The sequence below is a fragment of the Terrapene carolina genome, unplaced genomic scaffold, assembly GCF_002925995.2.
Source record: "Terrapene carolina triunguis isolate 2854851 unplaced genomic scaffold, T_m_triunguis-2.0 Scaffold23, whole genome shotgun sequence".
NCBI lineage: Eukaryota > Metazoa > Chordata > Testudines > Emydidae > Terrapene > Terrapene triunguis.
This window is the reverse complement of record NW_020664374.1, coordinates 27,002,449-27,027,404: the sequence shown is the minus strand read 5'-3', so window position 1 is coordinate 27,027,404 and position 24,956 is coordinate 27,002,449. Positions and strand designations below refer to the sequence as shown.

At 44.5% G+C, this 24,956-nt stretch overlaps 1 protein-coding gene across 1 annotated transcript in view; it reads left to right on the top strand.

Moving 5' to 3' along the window:
- Positions 1-24,956, top strand: part of LOC112112035 (dystrophin) — a 1,981,667-nt gene that overhangs the window by 1,658,902 nt on the left and 297,809 nt on the right. The gene's annotated exons all lie outside the window — the stretch shown is intronic.

The following is a 24,956-nucleotide window of genomic DNA, read 5'->3' as shown; positions in this document are numbered from 1 at the left end:
AGAACCTCCTGCCGGGGTCAGGTCCCACTCTACTTGAACCCATAGGCGTGTGCAGCACATTTCATTAGGGTGTGCACCCAGGGAATTTTTTTTTTTAAGGCGAACATCATAAAGGGCAGGGTGTGGGAGGGGGTGCTGTGTGCAGGAAGGGGCTGAGGGCAAGGGATTGGGGCAGAGGAGGGGTGTGGGGTGTATGAGGGGGCTCAGGGAAGGGGGTTGGGGTGCAGGGGGGGTGCGGCAGGGGGCTCAGGGCAGGGGGCTGGGGTTCAGGAGGGTGCAGTGTGCAGGAAGGGGCTCAGGGCAAGGGATTGGGACAGAGGAGGGGTGTGGGTGTATAAGGGGGCTCAGGGAAGGGGGTTGGGGTGCAGGAGGGGTGCGGAGTGCAGGAGGGGGCTCAGGGCAGGGTGTTGGGGTGCAGGAGGGGTACAGGGTGCAGGCAGGGGGCTTAGGGAAGGGGGTTGGGGGGCAGGAGGGGGCTCAGGGCAGGGGGTTGTGGGGCAAGGTGCAGGCAGGGGGCTCAGGGCAGGGAGTTATGGGCCAGGGGGTTGGGGTGCAAGGTACAGGCAGGGGGCTCAGGGCAGGGAGTTGGGGGGCAGGGGGCTGGGGTAAGAGGTGCAGGCAGGGGGCTCAGGGCAGGGAGTTGGGGGACAGGAGGGTAGGCTGTTTGTAGGCAGGCCCGCGGCTGGGGATCTGGGCTCCCCCGTCCTGGCAGGCAGGCTCGGGGGCCGGGCAGAGGAGGCCGGGCTGGGCGCTTGGGGCCAGGCCGGGCAGAGGCAGCTGGGGTGGATCGCAGAGGGGCCGGGCTGCTCCCAGGGCTGGACTCAAGGCCGAGGGTGCCGGGCCGGAGCCCCCAAACAGCACCGGGGAGCTGAGCTCGCAGCCGGGCTGTCGGGGGGCCTGTGGGCCGGGCTCACCCCCTGCCCCGGGCCTCCTGGCTCCCGGGCCCCACTTAAGGTGGACTGGGCTCAGGGGCGGCCTGACTCCCCTGGGTGGTGCCCGGGCCCCCGGCCAGTGCAGGGAGCCGCAGGCGGGTTTGGGGCCCTGGGTGCTGGAGGGGGGCAGCTGCCTTGGAGGGGGGGCTGTGGCCACCTTAAGCGGCTGTGTTGGTGCTGCCAGGGAGCACATGGGGCTGTTAAAACAGCCAGCCCAGCCCTGGGGAAGGGGAGCCCGGCTCAACAGGGTGCAGGCAGGGGGCTCAGGGCAGGGAGGGGGGGTGCAGGAGGGGTTCGGGCTCCGGCCCGGCGCCGCTTACCCGCAGCGGCACGCTCCCTGCCTGCCAGGGCCCCATGCCGCGCCACTCACCACGTCCCCGCGCAACCCCGGGGGACGGGTGGCACAGGGCTCTGCACGCTGCCCTTGCCACGCCTCCAGGTACCTCCCCTGAAGCTCCCATTGGCCGCGGTTCCCCGTTCCCAGACAATGGGAGCTTCGGGAGGCGGTGCCTGGAGCAACCCCCCGGCCCCAGAGACATGGTGCCCTGATGGCTGCTTCTGAAAACAGCGCGGGGCCTGCGGCACCACGGGGGGCAAATCCCACGGGCCGGATCCAAAGCCCTGAGGGGCCAGATCCGGATCCGGCCCATGGGCATTAGGGTGTGCCCGGGCACACCCGGCACACCCCGTGCGCACGCCTATGCTTGAGCCAGTCAACATCTGTGGCATTCCTACACAACGTACCCATTCTGGACATTTGCAAAGCCACCACATGGGCATTAGACCACACTTTTGCCAAGCACTATCCCATCACACAGAATGCCAGGTCAGATACCTTACTGTCCTCTCCGCTGCTACAATGCACATAAAGTCCCCCCAACCATAGTGGGTACTACTCTACATTCACCTTGAGTGGAGCACCCACAGGGACAGCACTCGAAGAAGAGACAGTTTCTCACCTTGTGCAGTAATTGAGGTTCTTCGAGATGTGTGTCCTTGTGGGTGCTGCACTATCCACCCTCCTCCCCTCTACTTTGGAGTTCAAGAACAAAGACTCTACGGTAGAGAAGGAACTGAGGGGGTCGGGCTGTGCATGCACTGCATAAACTCAAACGATGCTGCGAGACAACAGCTGTGCACGTGCGGACTGACCAGGCACTGCTACTGAAGATCTCCGATCAAAGGCGTCTGGACACACCGTCACCTGGAGTGGAGTACCCACAGGGGAACACATCTCAAAGAACCTCAGTTACTGCACAAGGTGAGTAACCTTCTCACACAAGTAGTTCCATTGAAATCCAAGGATGGCACAAACTGACCACTAATGATTATAGCTTTGCTGTACTTTTCTCGCTCATTTATTTTTTTTTCTATTTACAGTCCTCTCTCGTTTTGGATTGGATTTCAGCTATTGTTATCACTCTGTTAAAAGTCACTATTCTATTAACTAGTGTTGCTCAAATTGAGTTTTAAGATTCTCTAGTGATGTGTCACTACTATTTGCAATATGCTGGATTCTAAGTTAAATTTTTGAAATATTGAAATGACAGCATGGAGCATCTCTTAGCTGTTTTGCTGAATCAGGGCATTGATTACACGTTCAAATGACCAAATTCATATATCATGTACACCAGTTCTCACTGAGGGTAGGCATGTGTTGGTGTGAATAAGCATTTGAGAATTTGGAGAGGAAAGATGCAGGATTCGTTTCAGGTCTCTGACCTAATCTCTTCCCCCTAGCGCATGTGAAGTTACTGATGGAGAATGGCAGTGAAAGTTACGGATGGAGAATCTTCACTAGCTTATGGAGGTTCCACTTTTCACACTGTAGCATATCCACTAGAGATTCATGGGGCAGCTATGAATCAGTGAGACCCTGGTTTCATAGCTCTTTTAAGAGGTGTGCTATCTAAGAGAGGGAAGCAGCAGAGGAATTGGAAGTTGTGTAACAAACCAGAAGCAAGAGGCATGCAGACTTCTCTGTTGGGTCCTCTGAATTTGTGGGGACCTAAAGGCATCCACACGTGTGGGGTTAAGAAAGAATATGAGTCTATGAGTCTATATGTCTATATGTATACATTGCGCCTCATCTCTTGCATGCATAGGGTTAATAGTCTCGCCAACTCCAAATATTCAAAAATCATGAGTCAGGCCCTAACATATCCTGAGATAGACTTAAAAACCATAGGACTTTCAAAAATAATAATTTTATGGTTCTTATTTGTTTTATGGGTTTTTGAGACTGTGGGGTTCATGGTTTCCCATTTCATCCCCATGACTATGCAAGCTAGACGCATACTTTTCTTTTAAATGAAAGCTGAGATTCTCCTGTAATAAAATGGGGGGTTGACATTACCATATCAGAGATGGAAGCCAAACTTGAACAGCTAAACGGGACTAAATCGGGCGGACCAGATGATCTTCATCCTAGAATATTGAAGGAACTGGCGCGAGAAATTGCAAGCCCCTTAGCGATAATTTTTAATGAATCTGTAAACTCGGGGGTGGTACCGTTGGACTGGAAAATATCTAATGTGGTTCCTATTTTCAAGAAAGGGAAAAAAAGTGACCCGGGTAACTACAGGCCTGTTAGTTTAACATCTGTAGTATGCAAGGTCTTGGAAAAAATTTTGAAGGAGAAAGTAGATAAGGACCTTGAGGTGAATGGCAATTGGGACAAATTACAACATGGGTTTACGAAAGGCAGATCGTGCCAAACCAACCTGATCTCCTTCTTTGAGAAAGTAACAGACTTTCTAGATAAAGGAAATGCGGTGGATCTAATATACCTCGATTTTAGTAAAGCGTTTGATACGGTACCGCATGAGGAATTACTGGTTAAATTGGAAAAGATGGGGATCGATATGAAAATCCAGAGGTGGATAAAGAACTGGTTAAAGGGGAGACTGCAGGGGGTAGTACTGAAAGGTGAACTGTCAGGTTGGAGGGAGGTCACCAGTGGGGTTCCTCAAGGTTCGGTTTTGGGTCCGATTTTATTTAATCTATTTATTACTGACCTCGGAACCGAATGTAGGAGTGGGCTGATAAAGTTTGCGGATGACACAAAGTTGGGAGGTATTGCCAATTCAGAGAAGGATCGGGATATCCTGCAAGGAGACTTGGATGACCTTGTGAATTGGAGTAATAGTAATAGGATGAAATTTAATAGTGAGAAGTGTAAGGTGATGCATTTAGGGATGACTAACAAGAATTTTAGTTATAAGCTGGGGACGCATCGATTGGAAGTAACGGAGGAGGAGAAGGACCTCGGAGTCCTGGTTGACCGCAGGATGACTATGAGTCGGCAATGTGACGTGGCTGTGAAAAAAGCTAATGCGATCTTGGGATGCATTAGGCGAGGTATTTCTAGTAGGGACAAAGAGGTGCTGCTTCTGTTATACAAGGCGCTGGTGAGACCTCATTTGGAGTACTGTGTGCAGTTCTGGTCTCCTATGTTTAAAAAGGATGAACTCAAACTGGAACGGGTACAGAGAAGGGCCACTAGGATGATCCGAGGAATGGAAAACCTTTCCTATGAAAGGAGACTCGAGGAGCTCGGTTTGTTTAGCCTAACCAAAAGAAGGCTGAGGGGAGATATGATTGCTCTCTTTAAATATATCAGAGGGATAAATACCAGGGAGGGAGAGGAATTATTTCAGCTCAGTACTAATGTGGACACGAGAACAAATGGATATAAACTGGCCGTGGGGAAGTTTAGGCTTGAAATTAGACGAAGGTTTCTAACCATCAGAGGGGTGAAATTTTGGAACAGCCTTCCGAGGGAAACGGTGGGGGCAAAAGACCTCTCTGGCTTCAAGATTAGGCTAGATAAGTTTATGGAGGGAATGGTTTGAGGGGATAACGTGATTTTAGTCAATTAGGCAATAACGTGCCATCGCTGGTAAAATGAGGGTCCGGCTGGAGAATCTTGCCTGTATGCTCGGGGTTCTACTGATCGCCATATTTGCTGTCGGGAAGGAATTTTCCTCCAGGGTAGATTGGCAGAGGCCCTGGAGGTTTTTCGCCTTCCTCCGCAGCATAGGGCAGGGGTCGCAAGCTGGAGGATTCTCTGCGACTTGAAGTCTTTAAATCACGATCTGGAGACTTCAACAGCTGAGTTAAGGGAAAGTGGGTGGGTCAGCTTTTGTGGCCTGCATCATGCGGGAGGTCAGACTAGATGACCATAATGGTCCCTTCTGACCTTAAAGTCTATGAGTCTATGAGTCTATGAGAATCAGTGAATCTGGTTTTCACAGTTTCCATTTCTATATTTGGGTTTTCCAGAGAATCAGTTTGCTTAGGAGAACATTGGACCCATATTATAGTGTATGGCCATATACAAAAACGTACGTTAAGTGTGCCTAGAGCTGGGCATATAAATGAATTTTGTGTTTGCTAGCACCACAAAAAAAAAAAAAAATTTTGTCAACCCTAAAAAAAAAATTTTAAAAAAATTTTGGAAAAAAAAAAAAAAAAAAAAATTATTTTGGGCCAAATGAATATTTTGTTTGTCAAAAATGAAACATTTATTTCAACCTAAAGTGAAGTGTTTAATTTCATTTTCAAGGTTTTTTAAAAAAAATTAAAATAAAATTGCAATAACATTCTAAACAAAAAATCATTATGAATTGAAATATCAAAATGTTTCATTTTGATTTTTTTTTTTGTTTGGGTGTTTTGGTCTGACCAAAAATTTTTTGGCAAATTCAACGCAAATTTGTAAAATGTTTTGGTCCACTCGAATCTGCTAAAAAAGTTTCATCTGAAAAATTTCAGCCTGCTTCAACTGTTCTCCTTTGCATTTTGCAGCACTCATCCCTACATCATTCCCACTTATTTAATCTGCTCTTGAAAAAGGTATTTAAATGTAACTTTAGCATAGCTTTTGAATTTCAATTAGCAATAATAGTTGAAATAGAAGACACTGCTAGTAGAAAATTCCATCATGTTTAAAAAAACCCAAACTTTTAAAAACCATTCTAGAACCCTTAAAAGCTTTTTTCTATCTGCACATCAGTATTTCTGAATGCATTATGTATGAGGCATCTAGTTTCTGTTCTCATGTTGTTCTCTGTAGAGTTTTAATAACAGTTTATCATATTTTAATTAATAGAACATCATGTTGTGAAACTAATGTACAGATTGTCTCCAGGCATCAAACATGTTGCCAACAAAAGAGTGACACATCAGAATTTATAAAACAAGGTTACAGCAGAGATTTGTGGCAGAAAGAACTAAAGTGATCTGTGGAGAAAATAAGAGGAATGCTTTTCTACTGTAAAAAAAAGTCTATGCTTTAATTTTGTGTTTTTAACATGTAAATTTTCCTTTTTAATCTGGAAGGGGATTGCCCATTCTTTGTTTATTTGATAAGTATAAGAAGAGATGGTTTGAAATACTAATGTGATAAAATATGAACAATTTTATTTTAACATCTTTGGTGTGTACAAACTTCAAACTAATCCCACAACACAAACATATCCATCCACACATAAAAATCACTGTCCTCCCTAAGAGCAATGATTTGTAATAAATAAACCTCACATGTATTTTATAGCTCATAAAGACAGAAAGAGGAAACTTTCCCATTCTTTTTCCCCAAGTTTTCCTCCCCCGGCTTTGAGGAAGTTGTGCAGTTCAGCCTTTCTGGCTGCTTCTTGTAAGAGAAAATCAGTACTAATTGGAAGCAGTGGGATGTGCGTGGAACTAATAGAGGTAGCTGCTCTCCAAATTATCCTGCAGGACTTTGCATGGAAATGAAAACAGGCAGTGAGACCTTGGCTGAGTAACTGAGTGGAAGCAAATGTTCCTACTGAGAACGATGCTGCCTTTGAGCTGCTACTCTTTCATCTCTGGCAAGAGTGGGGAAAGGAATTAGAAGCACTGGAAGTAGCAGCATAATTATTTGTTGAAAAATTTGCCAAGAGGTTAAGGGGGTTAGTATACTGACAGAAGATAGAGATACAATGGAGCTAGACTTTCACTGGAATGATTGGGGCTGGAGCAAACAAATGCAACATCTGTACAGTAAGTAGTCTATCATCTGAAACCTACATTAACTTATAGTGCTCTAATAGTTTCAGAAAGGTGTGTGTGTAATATTTTTCTTCCAAATATTTAGGCACTTGACTAGAAGTGCCCTGATTTTCTGAGGTGCTAAGCACTGCAGCTCCCACTGATTTCATTTTTCAAAAAAGAACTCTGTCAATTATCCATCACTGCTACACTGCAGGCCATAAACTAAAAGTTACTGTTGGCAAATATTTGATTCAGTCACATCACAAAGTAAAAATATCTCAATGCTGAGGGATGAGTATTCTGTAAATATAAAGTGCTCAAGGATACATTTGATCCCTAGGAGTTCCTGTGCCTTGCAGTGGGCTCAACCTAACATTACGTTTGTTTTTGATCAAGGTGTACATTTAGATAGACACATAGTAAAACAACCATTTCCCCAACAAAATATTAATACTGTTGTAATTGTGTCTTATTAAATAGACTACTAAAGGCCTGACCCTACCCCACAGAGGTCAATGGCAAGGCTCCCTTTGGATCAAACCCTAAATGAATAAGTAGATCTTCATTGTTACAATTGTGTTGTGGATTTTTGTATGATTTTATTTATTTATTGGATTTTATTTATTGGTTTTTTATTAAACTAAGATAAAGTCACCTATTCAGTGCTTGACAATATGTTAACGATTCTCTAACAAATTCATCATTTTCTTCAGATAAGATGGAATGACCCAGGGGAAAAAAATATAATAGAAATAAATTAAGCCATACACTATCTCTAGAGCGCCATATCACCACACTAATTACCTCATGAGCAAAGGAGAAAATGTGGGCCTTAGAGTGCACCCTGAAGGCTAATGAATTCGGGCTATTAGCAACCTGGGGAGGAACTGAATTCCAGTGACTGCCTTGCCAACCACTCCCTCTGACTTAGATTAGTTTAATTGAATTTATTGAAGTGATTTGGGATGTTAATGAGGTTGATCAAGTGTGTTCCAGTGTTTATAATAATAATACACACCTCCTATATAGTACTTTTCATTGAGTAGATCTCAAAGCACTTTTTATAAAGGAAGTCAGTATCAGTGTCTCCATTTAACAGACGGGGAAACTGAAGCACAGGTTAGTGAAGTGACTGCCCAAGGTCACCCAGCAGGCCTGTGGTAGAGTCATCAATAGAACTCAAGTCTCCTGAGTCCTAGTGCTCTATCCAGTAGTGTACCATGCCTGACCACTGCAGGTTGTTTAAGCACAGAGGTTTTCCTGAATATCCAGTGATTACTGTGTATGTTCTTACAGTGACATAAATATTAGGAAGGGTATTTAGGAAAACAGAAGTCGCCTGATTGGTTCAGCTGATTAGCCCTGTGTCTAGTGAACTCCAGCAGTGGCCTGTACTTACTCATCAGAGGAAAATTAAAAACTGCAGCTGAGAATCCATGCCACAGCTTCCCACTGCAGCAGTGTTCACAAACTAGTAACAGAACTAGTGGTGTTTCTTTTTCCTGTATGTTTATTACACACTGTTAACTGAAGCATTAACTCTTTACAGTATTTTTGCTAGGCTAAAATCTGTCCTGTTTATTAACTGATGTGATTTGATATCTCCCTAGATTCCTATTTATGTGGGGGTCAGGAGGTGAGAATTTTTTCCATGTAAACATTAATTTTTAAAAATGATTTATGCTCTACTATTTTTATGCTTACAGGTGTATATTAAAAATGTAGATAACTCATCACAAGTCATAGTAGGAAATTCTCTGCCATTCCTTTTAATGTTGCATGTTTAAAAAAATCTTTAATCCTTCAAGTGGCTGCCATTCACAGTTGCAGGAGAAAATGGACTCCTGGAGATGGAGAGATAGGCTTTACTAAAGCACCTAGCACAATGTGACTTTCACTTACATGCTTTTGAAAAATCCTACCCACTGTCTCTAAAGACGAATCAGATGAGTGAAAGTTTGCATGTTTAAAGCTGTTCTGTCTTTTTTACAAACCAGCAGATAATATTTTTCTGAAGACAGGGTCCAATTTGCTAAAGAAAGATATTCTATCTTCTCTTGTATCAGAAAAGCTTCCAAACATGAATTTTAGTCCTGTCTTTCTTTTAAAACTTGTACTATGCAACTCCCAGTTTCTCAGCAAGTGCATTTCAAACCACAACAGCAGTTTCTGGGATTTACAGAGATGTTTTTTTGCAGGGCAAGGTGATCCCTTTAGCTATCACTTGTCAACATTTGCTGCACTGCTGGAAAAGTATCTCTTATCGTTTGTTATCTTGAAAATTGTGCAGGGATCGTAGAAATGTCTTAACGATATTCATAGGCATATCTCCCCAATAGAGAGAGACCTTTCTATCTCTCTTTTTAATCAACTCATTAGCATGAAACTCAGAGATGTAATCATACCAGACTGGAATTGGGGTCATGCCATAGGGTTGTTGAAAAGGAGACTTTGTGACATGATGATATATGGCCATTTCACAACAATGTCTTTAATGCATAAAATCTGCCCTTTAATTACATTTTAAATCTCATTTGAAAAGATTTTATCATTATGGAAATTGCTCTGTAAATGCTCCCATGATAACACCCAATAAAAGTTCCACTGATGGATTGAAAGAAGAGCAAATGATTTAGAAGCTAAAATGTTCCCATGGGAACAGTGTTTGGTTGCTTCAGGCTAGGTGCTCCATACAATAACCAAAAATCATGTTGACTCAATGCTTTGTTTTTTCTGAGGCACTCTTGCCTAGATTATGGCATTATTGCTTCTTCAGTGACTTGAAAACATGCTTCTGATTTCCAGCTCTGTGTTCCTTTCTCCTAAGCCTTAGAACCATGTTTAGATTTTACAATTAAAGCAATACGTACATTATACCATACAACCTTATGCTATACAAACATTATACCATACAAAAACACACCTACAGTGGTTGCATTTAAAAAGTTTCTTTTGTATTGAAAGATTCTACTGTGCTGAAAGGGATTGCCTATACTTAAAATGAGAAATACTACTGGCTCCAGAGATCTCTCTCAAAAGAGAAGTAACTTTTAAGCGTAACCGCTGTGGTGTGAAGTCACTGAGATAAAATAAGAGTGGCCATACTTGATCAGACCAAAGGTCCATCTAGCTCAGTGTCCTGTCTTCGATAGTGGCCAGTGCAAGGTGCCCCAGAGGGAATGAAGAGAACAGATAATCAAGTGATCCATTCCCTGTCGCCCATTCACAGCCTCTGGCAAACAGAGGCTAGGAACATCATCCCTGCCCATCCTGGCTAATAGTCATTGATGGACCTACATGAACTATTTAGTTCTTTTTTGAACCCTGTTATAGTCTTGGCCTTCACAACCATCCTCTGGCAAAGAGTTCCACAGACTAACTGTGCATTGCGTGAAAAATATTCCTTTTGTTTGTTTTAAACCTGCTGCCTATTAATTTCATTTGGTGACGCCAAGTTCTTGTGTTATGAGGAGTAAATAACACCTCCTTATTTACTTTCTCCATACCAGTCATGATTTTATACACTTCTATCGTATCCCCCCTTAGTCATCTCTTTTCCAAGTTGAAAAGTCCCCATTTTATTAATCTCTCCTCATACAGAAGCCATTCCATACCCTAATCATTTTTGTTGCCCTTCTCTGAACCTTTTCCAATTCCAATATATCTTTTTTGAGATGGGGCAACCACATCTGCACACAGTATTCAAGGTATGGGCATATCATGGATTTATATAGAGGCAATATGGTATTTTCTGTCTTATTATCGATCCCTCTCTTGATGATTCCCAACATTCTGTCCGCTTTTTTGACTGCCGCTGCACATTGAGTGGATGTTTTCAGAGAACTATCCACAATGACGCCAAGATCTTTCTTGAGTGGTAACAGCTAATTTAGATCTATCATATTATATGTATAGTTGAGATTATTTTTTCCAATGTGCATTACTTTGCATTTATTAACACTGAATTTCATCTGCCATTTTGTTGCTCAGTCACCCAGTTTTGAGAGAACTTTTTGTAGTTCTTTACAGTCTGCCTGGGACTTAATTATCTTGAGTAGTTTTGTATCATCTGCAAATGTTGCAACCTCACTATTTACCCCTTTTTCCAGATCATTTATGAATATGTTGAATAGGACTGGGCCCAGTACAGACCATGGGGAACACCACTATTTGCCTCTTTCCATTCTGATAGCTGACCATTTATTCCTATCTTTTAACCAGTTACCAATCCATGAGAGGACCTTCCCTCTTATCCCACGACAGCTTAAAATGCTATATTCTTTAAATAAAAAAAAAATCCAAATCCACTTACACTTGAAAATAATTTTAGTTAAAATATTCCGTAGAACATGGCAAGGGAGGTATGTTGTAGAAAATGCAGGGCAAAATGGCCTGCAATTGCCAATGAAGTTTAATTTAGTTCATTTAGTTTACATAGGATTTTCTGGAGTTTGCAAGCCAGCCACTGTCATTCAATAATCAGATAGCGTTACCAACTTTCTAAACACACAAAACTGAACACCCTTGCCCCGCCCCTTCACTGAGGCCCCACCCCTGACCCAACCTTTCTCCAACGCCCTGCCTCCCACTCACTCCATTCCCCCTCCATCCGGTGCTCACTCTCCCCGACCCACACTCACTTTCACTGGGCTGGGGCAGGAGGGGGTGAGGGCTCTGGGTGGGGCCAGAAATGAAGGGTTCAAGGTGTGGGACCATAGGCACCGACTCCGTGGGTGCTCTGGGGCTGGAGCACCTATGGAAAAAAATTGGTGGGTGCTCAGCACCCACCGGCAGCGCCCCGTCCTGCCCTCCCCCCCGCTCCAGCTTACCTCTGCCTCCTCCGCAAGCATGCCACCGTGTCCTGCTTCTCTCCCCTCCCTCCCAGCGCTTGTGCCACGAAACAGCTGATTCGCGGGGCAGGGAGGGAGGGGGGAGGAGGGGGAACGCGGCGCGCTGGGGAAAGCGGCAGGGCCGGGGCAGGGATTTGGGGAAGGGATCCAATAGGGGCAGGGAGGGGGCAAAGTTAGGGTGGTGACTTGGGGGATGGGGTTGGAATGGGGCTGGTCTAGGGGCGGGGAAAGGGTGGAGTCGGGATGGGGCCAGGGGCAGGGAAAGGGGCGGGGGGGCGTGGGCACCCACCGGCGCCGGAGAAAGTTGGTGCCTATGTGTGGGACAGGGCTCCGAGCTGGTGCAGGGTGTTGAGGTGTGGGAGGGATTGCGGGCTTCAGGCTCCAGGAGGCAGTTTGGGTGCAGGAGGGGGCTCAGGGCTGGGGTTGGAGTTTGGGGTGCAGTAGGGGATGAGGGCTCCGGCTGGGGGTGCGGGCCCTGGAGTGGGGCTGGGGATGAGGGTTTGGTGTGCAGGAGGGAGCTCTGGGCTGGAGTCGAGGGGTTCAGAGTGAGGGAGCAGGCACAGGGCTGGTGCAGGAGGAGGTGCAGGCTCTGGCTGGGGGTGTGGGCCCTGGGGTGGGGCAGGAGATGAGGGGCTTGGGGTGCAGGAGGCGGCTCAGGGCTGGGGCAGGGGCTGCTTGAGATAGGGGATGCAAGCACTGGGAGGGAGTTAGGGTGCGGGAGCGGGTTTCGATCTGGGGCTGGGGTTTGGGGTGCAGGAGGTGGTTTGGGTGCGGGTTCCAGCTGGGCGGTACTTATCTCAGGTGGCTCCTGGGCAGTGGCGCAGCAGGGCTAAAGCCAGCTCCCTGCCTGCCCTGGTTCCATGTGGCTCCTGTCCGGCCCAGTGGCTCCATGCCTGCAGGTGCTGCTCCCGCAGCTCCCATTGGCTGTGCTTCCTAGGGGCCACAAGGACATGCCGGCTGCTTCCAGGAGCCACACAGAGCAGGGAGACTGCCTGAGCCCCGATGCACCGCTGACTGGACTTTTAATGGCTAGGTCAGTGATGCAGACCAGAGTCCCTTTTTGACCAGGTGTTCCGGTTGAAACTGAACGTTTGGCAACCCTATGATCAGACCTTGCAAGCAGTTACCTCCAGTGCAGAGTTTGCTACTGTAAGTAATCCCAATCAACTGGAATGAGACTACTTAGGGTAGTAAGTAATACAACAGGTAGTTCATGTTTGTGGGAGCAGGCCTGTGGATCCTGATTCTGGAAGGAGTGCCATGTAGGCATGGAGTCTCAGTGACTTCAGTGGATATCTGTGCAGGCTCAGGGGAGTCCACCAGCACAGAGCTGCAGAATCGAGGCCCTGTTTCAACAAGGTTTAAAAGCATGCAACTAACTTAAAGTATGGGAGTAGTTCCATTGACATCAGTGCTCTGAAGAGCCTGCCGTGCTACACAGAGTGGAGAGTGGTCCCACAAATGGCAATGGCTGGAGGCGATATGCCTGTGGAGGCTAGGAGGAGGCATAATGCTTCTAAATCCATTGAAGAGAGTGAACATAAGAACAGCCATACTGGGTCAGACCAAAGGTCCATCAAACCCAGTACCCTGTCCTCTGACAGTGGCCAATGGCAGGTGCCCCAAAGGGAATGAACGGACAGGTTATCAAGTGATCCATGCCCTGTCACCCAATCCCAGTTTCTGGCAAACAGAGGCTAGGGACACCATTCCTGTCCATCCTGGCTAATAACCATTGATGGACCTATTTTCCATGAATCTATCTAGCTCCCTTTTGAACCCCGTTATAATATTGGCCTCCACAACACCTTCTGGCAAGGAGTTCCAGAGGGTGACAGTGCATTGTGTGAAAAAATACTTTCTTGTGTTTGTTTTAAACCTGCTACCTATTAATTTCATTTGGTGGCCCCTTGTTCTTGTATTATGAGGAGTAAATAACACTTCCTTATTTACTTTCTCTATACCACTCATGATTTTATAGACCTCTATCATATCCCCCCTTAGTCACCTCTTTTCCAAGCTGAAAAGTCCCAGTCTTATTAATCTCTCCTCATACGGAAGCCGTTCTATACCGCTAATCATTTTTGTTACCCTTTTCTGAACCTTTTCCAATTCCAATATATCTTTTTTGAGATTGGGGCAACCACATCTGCATGCAGTATTCAAGGTATGGGCATATCATGGATTTATATAGAGGCAATATGATATTTTCTGTCTTATTATCTATCCCTCTCTTGATGATTCCCAACATTCTGTTTGCCTTGTTGACTGACACTGCACATTGAGTGGATGATTTCAGAGAACTATCCACAATGACTCCAAGATCTCTTTCTTGAGTGGTAACAGCTAATTTAGACCCCATCATTGTATATGTATAGTTAGGTTTATGTTTTCCAATGTGCATTACTTTGCATTTATCAACATTAAATTTCATCTGCCAGTTTGTTGCCCAGTCACCCAGTTTTGAGAGATCCTTTTGTGGCTCTTCGCAGTTTGCCTGGGACTTAACTATCTTGAGTAGTTTTGTATCATCTGCAAATTTTGCCACCCCACTGTTTACCCCTTTTTCCAGATCGTTTATGAATATGTTAAATAAGACTGGGCCCAGTACAGATCCCTGGGGGATACCACTACTTACCTCTCTCGATTCTGAAAATTGAACATTTATTCCTACCCTTTGTTTCCTATCCTTTAACCAGGTACCAATCCATGAGAGAACCTTCCCTCTTATCCCATGACTGCTTGTTTTGCTTAAGAACCTTTGGTGAGGGACCTTGTCAAAGGCTTTCTGAAAATCTAAATACACTATATCCACTGGATCTCCTTTGTCCGCATGCTTGTTGACCCCCTCAAAGAATTCTAGTAGATTGGTGAGGCATGATTTCCCTTTACTAAAACCATGTTGACTATTTCCCAACAAATTTTGTTCATCTATGTGTCTGACAATTTTGTTCTTTACAATAGTTTCAACCAATTTGCCTGGTACTGAAGTGAGGCTTACTGGCCTGTAGTTGCCAGGGTCACCTCTGGAGCCCTTTTTAAAAATTGGCATTACATTAGCTATCCTCCAGTCATGTGGTACAGAAGCTGATTTAAATGATAGGTTACAGATGACAGTTAGTAGTTCTGCAATTTCATATTTGAGTTCCTTCAGAACTCTTGGATGAATACGATCAGGTCCTGGAGACTTATTACTGTTTAGTTTATCAATTTGTTCCAAAACCTCCTCTAATGACACCTCAATTTAGGACAGTTCCTCAGATCTGTCACCCAAAAAGAATGGCTCAGGTTTGGGAATCTCCCTCACATCCTCAACAGTGAAGACCTATGCAAAGAATTCATTTAGTTTCTTCGCAATGGCCTTATCGTCTTTGAGTGCTCCTTTAGCATCTCGATCATCCAGTGGCGCCACTGGTGGTTTAGCAGGCTTTCTGCTTCTGATATATTTTAAAAAAAAATTGCTATTGCTTTTGGAGTTTTTGGCTAGCTGTTCTTCAAATTCTTTTTTTGGTCTTTCTAATTATATTTTGACACTTCATTTGCCAGCATTTGTGCTCTTTTCTATTTTCCTCATTAGGATTTATCTTCCGTTTTTTAAAGGATGCCTTTTTGCTTTTCACTGCTTCTTTTACTTGTTGTTTAACCACGATGGCTCTTTTTTGATTCTCTTACTATGTTTTTTAAATTGGGGTATACATTTAAGTTGAGCCTCTATTATGGTGTCTTTAAAAAGTTTCCACGCAGCTTGCAGGGATTTTACTTTTGGTACTGTACCTTTTAATTTCTGCTTCACTAACCTCCTCAACACAGCAGCAGAAGCAGGTCATACAGCTCCTGAGCTAGTATACCATATGTCCCCTCACTGCCCAGTGAAGCTCTATAGGAGGAGGAGTCAATAGATGGACCACGGGCCAAATCCAGACCACAAGATGCTTTTGAACTGACCCTGAAATATTTTTATTTACTTATTATTATCATTATTATTGTCGTTGTTTTTATTGTTTTCTCTGGAGTCTGAACTTTAAATATACCTTGACCAAGAAATTTGGGCCTTGACAAAAAATAATTCACTACACCTGCTCTATAGCAAGTTGTTATGGGGGCGGGGTAAAGACCTGTTTGTGCCCATCCCAGACAAACCCATGGCGCATTTAATACTTCAGGCAGCAATAATGCTGCTTCCATCCATCTCCTTGGGCTCAGGGAGCACAAGCAGACACCATATGGGTGACCTTTGTTCAGGAGCATTTATGGAGAAAAACTCTTTCCATGCAGGCCTTTAAATGTTACATACATTGGGAAAAAATCCTAGCTCATCATTTTTGGAAAAGTCATTTAAACAATTTTCTGTTGTTTACCTTCTCTGAGCATTTGAAGCGAGTATCTGTTCTGTTCATCCCCTCTGAAGCACCTGGTATTGGCCACTGTTGGAAGACAAGATACTGGGCTAGATGGACCACTGGTCTGACACAATATGGCTGTTCTTATGTTCTTATGATGTTCACCAACCAGAATTCATATGCACATATGTTCCTCCTCATTTGCTGTTGTTGAGATAAGTAAAACTAGTATTCATCAACAAGGAGGATGGTAAATAAGTACTCAATTTCAACATCCAATATTTGCACACCAGTGTCTTGTGTGTCAACTCTGGTGTTTTGATGAACACACACTCAGCAGGGAGTGCAGGTAATTTTTTTTTTTTGGCGGTTGAAAAAATAAACAATTAATTAACTTTAAAATATAACATAAAATACTAAAATGATCAGAGAAAATGTCTTATAACTACTTATTGTAATTCCAATTGTGAATATTTGAACACATAGACATTAAAAAATTAAGTTTTATTATTTGCAGTTTGCCTCCTTCCTCTCCCTTCCCTGTACCCTTTCTCTTCCAGCATTCCTACCCCTTCCTCCTCGTCCTTTGCTATCCCTTGCCTCACTGTTCCTCCTGCATTGCCCACAGTATTACCCTGGCTTTCTGGAGCCACTTATTCTTTGGAGATTTTGTAATATTAGGTAGCTGAGAGAAGTGGGATCAGTGGCAACAGGTTCACGTAAGTCCCATTGCTGCTCATATGCACTTGCTAATAACCTCTCAGATAAGAGAAGGAGTGTGAGAAAAAAGAAGTTAATGCGAGAGAGAAATACAAGTAGCTAGGGTAGTGACAAGGAAGGAGGGGAGGCATAAAGGAATTATATAATTTATGCCTTGTGTATACCCACTGTAATATGTTCATTAGAATAAATTATTATTAAATGAATATTTATAAATATTAAAATATTTAGCCTTTAGTTCTTGTATATAAGATGTTTCATAAAAATAAAATGTTTGCAGGTGATTTAAAAATGAAGAGGCCAGATATTTCAGTTATTTGCATTGATGGAAAGTTTATTATATGGATCTAGAACACTCTTTAGCCAATTAATTTTTATCTACATCATTTTATGACAGTTTTTCTGGTCCTCTCTTCTTCTAGGATTATAGACAAATAGGGAAAAAACATTATATTTTGGAAAGATTTCTAGATATTTTGGATGAAAGCAAAAACTGTAATGGGGTTCAAAAAAGAACTAGATAAGTTCATGGAGGATAGCTCCATCGATGGCTACTAGCCAACATGGTCAGGGATGCAATCCCAAGCTGTGGGTGGTCCTAGCCTCTGACTGCCAGAAGCTGGGAGCAGACAACAGGGGATGGATCACTCAAGGATTGCCTGTTCTGTTCATTCCTTTTGAAGCACCTGGCATTGGCCACTTTTGGAAGACAGGATACTGGGCTAGAATGGCCCAGCCATTCTTATGAAGACATAACAATAAACATCCTGACTTTGTTTTGGTGAGCATCAACATTTATTAACTTCAAGGTAAATGTAAATCTTGCCTTCACCTCAGTCAATATTTACCACATCACTCAATAAAACTTGATAGCCTCTTTTGTAAGTAGGTTGTTTATTTATTTATTACAAGTCTCAATGCCTTGGGGATAAATTCTGCCCTCAGGTGGGGCTCATTTATTCAGATAGTGTTGTATTTTTCTTATTGAACTCCTGTTTAACTAATCACATTGACTTCAGTGGATAAGTTAAGGTTATGGAAATTTAAAGTTCTTAGTGTTACTTTATTATCATCAGTGGGAGTTAAAAGAACAAGTTCAATGATAGAATTTGGTCTATAGATGGGGGAATTAAGTTTTTTAATTTCTTAAAAGTATTACTTAGTTAATTCTGTCTCTCCCTTACTTGCATCGGAAGTAAATATTTTGTCAGCTGGACAGAATTAATTTGTGTGTTCTAGTCTAACTCAGATGTGATCCAATTAGTCTAACTAATTACTTCTTTGTAGGATTTTTTTTCCATTTCCAACCTTTTGTAATTAAAGAAAAATGAGCCAGGGAAGTCAGATACATGACTGATCTCTCTCTCTGATGTATTGTCAAAAAATAATTATGGCATTTTGCCATATGTCATGTCTTTTTATATATTGCTTGTGGGATAAGATGAGGCTTGACGTCAATTAATTACTTATTTCTGATAAACTATCCTGAACCATGATCAATCCCTAAAGGAAGAATCTGTGTGACATGGACGATCCCAAGAGCTATATTGTATATTCTTCTAGTTTTCAAAACCAGGGGCATAGCTGTGTTTTAAGGGCTTTGTGCAATGTAAAACACATGGGGCCTTAGGCAGATTTCTGTACATTTGGGGGTGTGAGGTTGTGGCAATAGGGAAGCTTGTCATTATTAGGAATGTCAGGAGGATTTCAGCGACTGCAGGTGGCAAAGGTAGTTTGACATAGCTGGGTCAGATGAGGTTAAAGACATACCCCATCCTCAATCTGCATGGTAACACTGGGCATATTGTCCTGCAAACTTCTTTCAGTGTTTTTTCCTATGTGTATTCCACTCGAGGTGCACACTGGATGATTTTTCATTAGCGGTGTCCATGCCTGCCCCCTTCTCTTCCTTGTGCTCTGAACCAAGGGCATAAGGGGTGGTGCAGACCGACTGCCATACCAGTTCCTTTCTACCACCATGGCCTGAGATGGCACTTCTTCAACGGTCCACAGCTTTAGCTAGCATTCTTTGTTTTATTAGTGTAAATGATTGTAAACAGGTCTCCTGTTCTGATAAAACTTTGATTTTAGTGTTAGGGTTAGTTTTAGCGAGCTTTTAGGGCCTGGCATACCCTTACTCCCTCTATACTCTTGACCTAGCATGCCCAAGACCCCAGGATTGCAGATCTGCATAGTCTGGTCCCACTCCTTCCTGGTCAGAGATGACCACAATGTTTGTTTTTTATTGCATCAGGAAAATTCTTGTCCCTCGGTCCTTCCCCAACTGAACCTGTCAATCCCCGAGTTCAGATTCTGAACATTCCTGACGGATCATTCAGTGAGGCCACCGTCCAGTGCTGGCCATAAGACCGCTCTTGTACATTGGGCAGAGGCACTGAGAAAGCATCCTTCGAGCATAGCTGTCTCCAGCTCCTGGACTGCTGGAGGCAGAGTTAAAGATTCTAGCAGTGAACAAGGCAGACATGAGGAGTGTAAGAGAAAACATTCTCACAGGGACAAATGTGAGAAATCTCCCGTAAGACCTTGTCTAAGAAGAGGACTTCTTCCCTGACCCATTCTAAGTTGTGCAAGACTCCATGTCCTGGTACGGGTCTGTCAGGAGATAAGAAGGAACAGAGTACCAGTTCCTTGGCACTGAGAGCCAAGAATGCCCCAGGACCTTTGTCTGGAGAAGTGTTGGGACCATCCTCTGCACTGGTGAGGCAAAGAAGCAAGGACCAAGAACCACCATCTGCCCTAGACCATCAAGAGACAGGAAGCCCAAATATGGAAGTCAGGTATACTATTCTGGAGGACACCAAATCACCAGTGCAGACACCAAATCACCATGTTGGATCTAGTCCCAGTGCCATCTGTTCAACAGTCACCTGTACCGTCTACCAGCCGAAGCATAGTAAGACCACTTCTGGTAGCAGTAGCTCTGCCCAATGATACAGAGGCCTCGTACTCCTCTGATGAATCTGAGAGTAGTGGGAGAGCTTCACTGGCCTTATCAAATCAAGAGGTCAGACACAATACAGCAGTGGTTCTCAACCCGCAACCTAATCAGCACACAGCTGCGGCTCATGTGATATCCTCAGGGCCATACAGGCAGTGTATATATATTGTGTGGATGCTGCCCACATAACACACAGCTGCATATGTGACCCACAACAGTAAATAGGTTGAGAACCATTGCAATAGAGGCTCTAAGATCGTGGGCACCTTCCCACACCCACAGCGGAGACTGCCTGGCTCAGGACTAGTGGTACCCTTCTCACTGGGGACCACCCCATTACTCCTATAATCCCTCTCATTGGCCTTTTGGACTCCCTAGAATCCATACATAAAACTTTCCAATTACAGGCTTACAGAACTGGATCCTCAGCACATATCCTCATGTAGGGAAGAACCTCAGTCCACCCGGGAATACTCTGAGGAAGAGGATCAAACTGACCAATCAGATCAAAAAGCCCATGGGGGGTTCTAATGGTCTTCACCAGATGAGTCGGCCACACCACCCTTACCATCACCAATGGACAACTGTAGACTATTCCAGACTTCCTAAGGAGAATCACAGATATGCACCAGATCCCCCTGGAATATGTACAGGATACTCCTCACAAGTTACTAGACATCCTCCAGAGCACATGTCCCTAGTAAGACGACCTTGCCAGTCAATGATTCCATCTTAGAACCAACCAAGGTGGACTGACATACTCTGGCCACCTGAGTTCCTGCTCTGAAAAGAATGGAAAAGGAATATTTGTACCATCTATAGGGGCTGAATCCTTATTCTCACACCCCACTCCAAACTCTTTGTTGGTGCAGGCTGTCACTGAAAGGAACAAGCAAAACCCATCCCAGTTTTACATCCACAGATAAGGAGACCAAACTCCTAGGACTCTTTGGCAGAAAGAACTTCACTTCCATTAGTTTACAGTTCAGTATAGCAAACTAACAGGCTTTAGTGGCAAAGTGTGATTTTATTCATTATAATAAGTTCTCTGATTTTGTCAAAAAGCTGCCTCAAGAACTGCAGTTCCAAGCAATCATTGAGAAAGATAAATTGCTACCTAAGTCTGCCCTCCAGGCCCAATAGATGCAGCGGATACAGCCTCCCACTCAGTGGCAACATCTATAATCATGAGATGGGCTTTGTGGCTCCAATCCTCCAGATTTCCCAAGTAAGTCCAATCAACCATGGAGGATCTGCCCTTTGAGGGAAATAAGCTATTCAGAAAAAAAATGGACAAATCATTACATACCCTCAAGGACTCGAGAGCAACTCTCCACTCTCTGTGAATTTATACTGCGGAACCATGAAGAAAATATCCTAAGCCCCAGTCTTACCATTGGCAGTGCTCCACTCATCAACTTTCTACCACCAGGGGCCTTATGACCCTCTCCTGAAAACATCAGAAACTACAGCACAGAAAACAGAAGGTTCCTCCTTTATTCTCCTCCCAGCCCCAGCCTCCCACCAAGCAGCTCTCTTGGTGGGACCTCTGAGAGCCACAAACCAGTCCTCCCAGCAAGTCTACTTGGTTCAGAATTATCCACCCCTTTTGGGGGTCATATAGCTCACTTTTCCTTGGCACGGTGCCCTATAACATCAGACAGATGGGTTCCTGAAGTAATCACCATTGGATATACAATAGAGTTCATTCATGTCAGTCCCTCCTCCCAAACCCCCTTCCTTGACCCTCCTAAGGGACCCCTCTCGTGAGAGAATACTCAGGCAGGAAGTAGACGTCCTGCTCCTACTGAGAGATTTAGAGCTGGTTTCACCCCAGCCCAAGGGGAAAAGGTTTTTATTCAAGATATTTCCTCATCCCCAAGAAGAAAAAAGGCTGGAGGCCCATACTAAATCTCAAACAGCTGAATGTCTTCATCCACTGCTTGAGGTTCAGAGTTACCACCTTGGCCTCTATAATCCCCTCGCTAGACCAAGGCGACTGGTTCACAGATCTCAATTTGAAGGATACTTATTTCCACATGCTCATGCTGCCTGCAAGTAGGAGGTTTCTGCATTTTACCATTGGCCTACACCATTATTAATACAGAGTGCTGCTCTTTGACCTCTCAACAGCACCAAGAGTATTCATGAATGTATTATCAGTAGTGGCAGCACATCTGCATCATGACAGTTCATCAGTGTTCCCCTACCTGGACAACTAGATGCTCACAAGATAGTCATATCAAGAAGTTCAATGGCAACTCTCTCCTTGCTCCTACTCGTACAAGCATTAGGTCTCCAAATGAACACAGAAAACTCTATTTTGGCTCCCATGCAGACTACAGATTTGCTTGGAGCACCCCTGTATTCAGTCCCTGCCAGAGCATACCTACTTTCAAATCAGTTCCAAGTTATGATGGATTTCTTCACTCAGTCCCCAGACAGTAGTAAGGTCCTGTCTCATTCTCCTAGACCATGTGGCCTCATGGGCATATTTGATGCCCTTTGCAAGTCTTCATCTTCAATGTCTACATGCATGGAGGCAGCCAGTCTACACCAAGCAAGCACAGTCTGGTCTTGCTCCCTCACCGAGTCTTGACCTGGTGGGAAAACATAGAGATAATGTGCATAGGGGTTCCTTTGTTCATTCCCTCCCACCCACCCACCCACAAATATAATGATTACAGAAACCTCTCTGATAGGTTTGGGAGCCCATCTAAAGGAACATATAGCATAAGGTACTTGGACCTTGCATAATACCAGATTACACACAAACATATTAGAACTGTGTGGAGTACTTGAGGCTTGCAAATTGTTCCTGCCATTTATCTGGAACCTTCACATTCAAGTCATGTTGAACCACATGATAACAGGTAATTCTATTGACAAGCAGGAAAGAGCACTATCCATCCTTTTATGCACAGAGGCTGTACATTTGTGGAATTGGTGCATCTGCCACTAGGTCACCCTCTGAGAGTGCACCTTGAAGGGGTGTGGAATACTCTGGCAGAGAGATTCAGCAGACATTTCTCCAGAGACCATGAGTGGGAACTATGGGACTTAGTGGTACAGAGCATCTTTCAACAATGTGGGGGTGGGGGCATGTCCTGTCATAGGTTCTCCTTAGATCTCAGGAGAACAAGAAATGCCTGGTCTACTGCTTCAAAGCCACAACTCCGGAGGGGACTCATTTCTAGTCCAATGGTCAGAAACACTAATGTACACATTTCCACCCATCCCTCTCTTACCGCAAATCCTAAGGAAGATCAAGATAAAGTGATGGTGATCCTCATCGCTCCCATGTGGCTGGTTCACAAGCATTCTCTAGATGGTCAACAAGTGCCTGTGCATCTGCATTCAGCTCCTATCAGATGTCTTAACCTGGGACAGAGGCAAGGTCTCCATTCCAACCCAGCCTCTTTCATCTGATAATGTTGGTATTTGGATGGACAACGAACTTACAGAGATCATGATCAGTGTCTGTAGATTCTATCATTAGCAGTAGCAGGAAAGAATCTACAATGAAATACTATACAGCAAAATTGAAGAGATTCGCTATATGGTTGTGACAAATGTACCCATGCATGTCCACACCCTACATATTATTGTAATAGTCTTTGTACAAAGTATGTCTTGTAAGGTATCATTTGAAAACTGATAATTTGCTGGTCAATATTGTCCTGATGAAATATGTGACATTGTATGTAGAGTTATAAGATTCCACTGTGTGATATTATTAACACATGTTCCAATCTGAGGTTGGCAAACAGGTCTGTCTCAATCAAAGGATTATGTGCTCTGCTTAATTTGCATTTAAGTAGTAAACAGAGTCATCAAGCAGGAAGGGGAGACAAAGGAAGCTCAAACTAGTGAGAAAAAAGCAGCAGGGAAAATCCTTCCATATAGACCAGGGGTCGGCAACGTTTGGCACGCGACTCGCCAGGGTAAGCACTCTGGCGGACCGGGCCAGTCTATGTACCTGCTGACGTGGCAGATTCGGCCGATCGAGGCCCCCACTGGCCCCCGGGCCAATGGGGGTAGCGGGAAGCCGCAGCCAGCACATCCCTCGCCCGTGCCTCTTCCCGCTGCCCCTACTGGCCCGGGACAGCGAACCGCGGCCAGTGGGGGCCGCGATCGGCCGAACCTGCCGCGTCAGCAGGTAAATAAACTGGCCCAGCCCGCCAGGGTGCTTACCCTGGCGAGCCGCGTGCCAAACGTTGCCGACCCCTGATATAGACCTTTTGTCTCCTGTTATGCAACTGGAAATGTTTTTCAAAAGGGGGACTGAAACTATAAAATGGAGGGGCAAATACCCCAAGATTCCCCTCCCTCTCTGCCTGCCTAGCGATTCTCTGTGCCTGAAGCAACATAGGAAGCCTTCATTGAATTCTGGGAGAAGGGGTCCTGACCTAGTGGGTTTGGTCAGTAAAACTGCTGAAAGCATAGTGTGGGAACTTTGCTTGAATCTGATATAGTTAAAGTTAGGCACCAGTGGTGTTTTAACTTTATAGTCTTGTAACCAGTTCTGACTTTTATGTCTCAGTACTTGTAGTCACTTAAAATCAATCTATTTGTAGTTAATAAACTTGTTTTATCTAATTAAGTGTGCCCAAATTGAAGTGTTTGGGAAACTCCATTTGGGGTGTCAAGTTGTCTGCATATGATTTCTTTTAAAGAAATAACAGAGTTTATATAAACTTCTGTTGTCCAGGAGAGGGCTGGGCAGCACAGAACATACATATCTGGGGGTAGATCTAAGATTGGGAGTGTACTGGGATCACCCTGCTATATAACCAAGGCTGGTAAAAGGCAAGGTGTGGCTTTCATGCTGAAGGCTGTTTGTGAGCAGTCCAGGCTGGAGGCTACAGTAGCAAAGCATTGTAAAAGGCACCCCAGATTAGAAGGCATGGGTGACACAGCTACTCATTGGTCTGGTTTTTACCTTGGCATGTCATAATGGTATCAATATTGTCAGTTACCTCCAGAGCATACTGAGATACCAACTATACTGTTATATCTCTGATCTCTGAAAACATTGGGGTTGTCCCTCAGCTCCTCACAAGTGCACTTGGCAACTATTAGCACCTTTCACCCCCCTGGCGGATAACTATACAGTCTTTGCCTATCTGCTTACAGT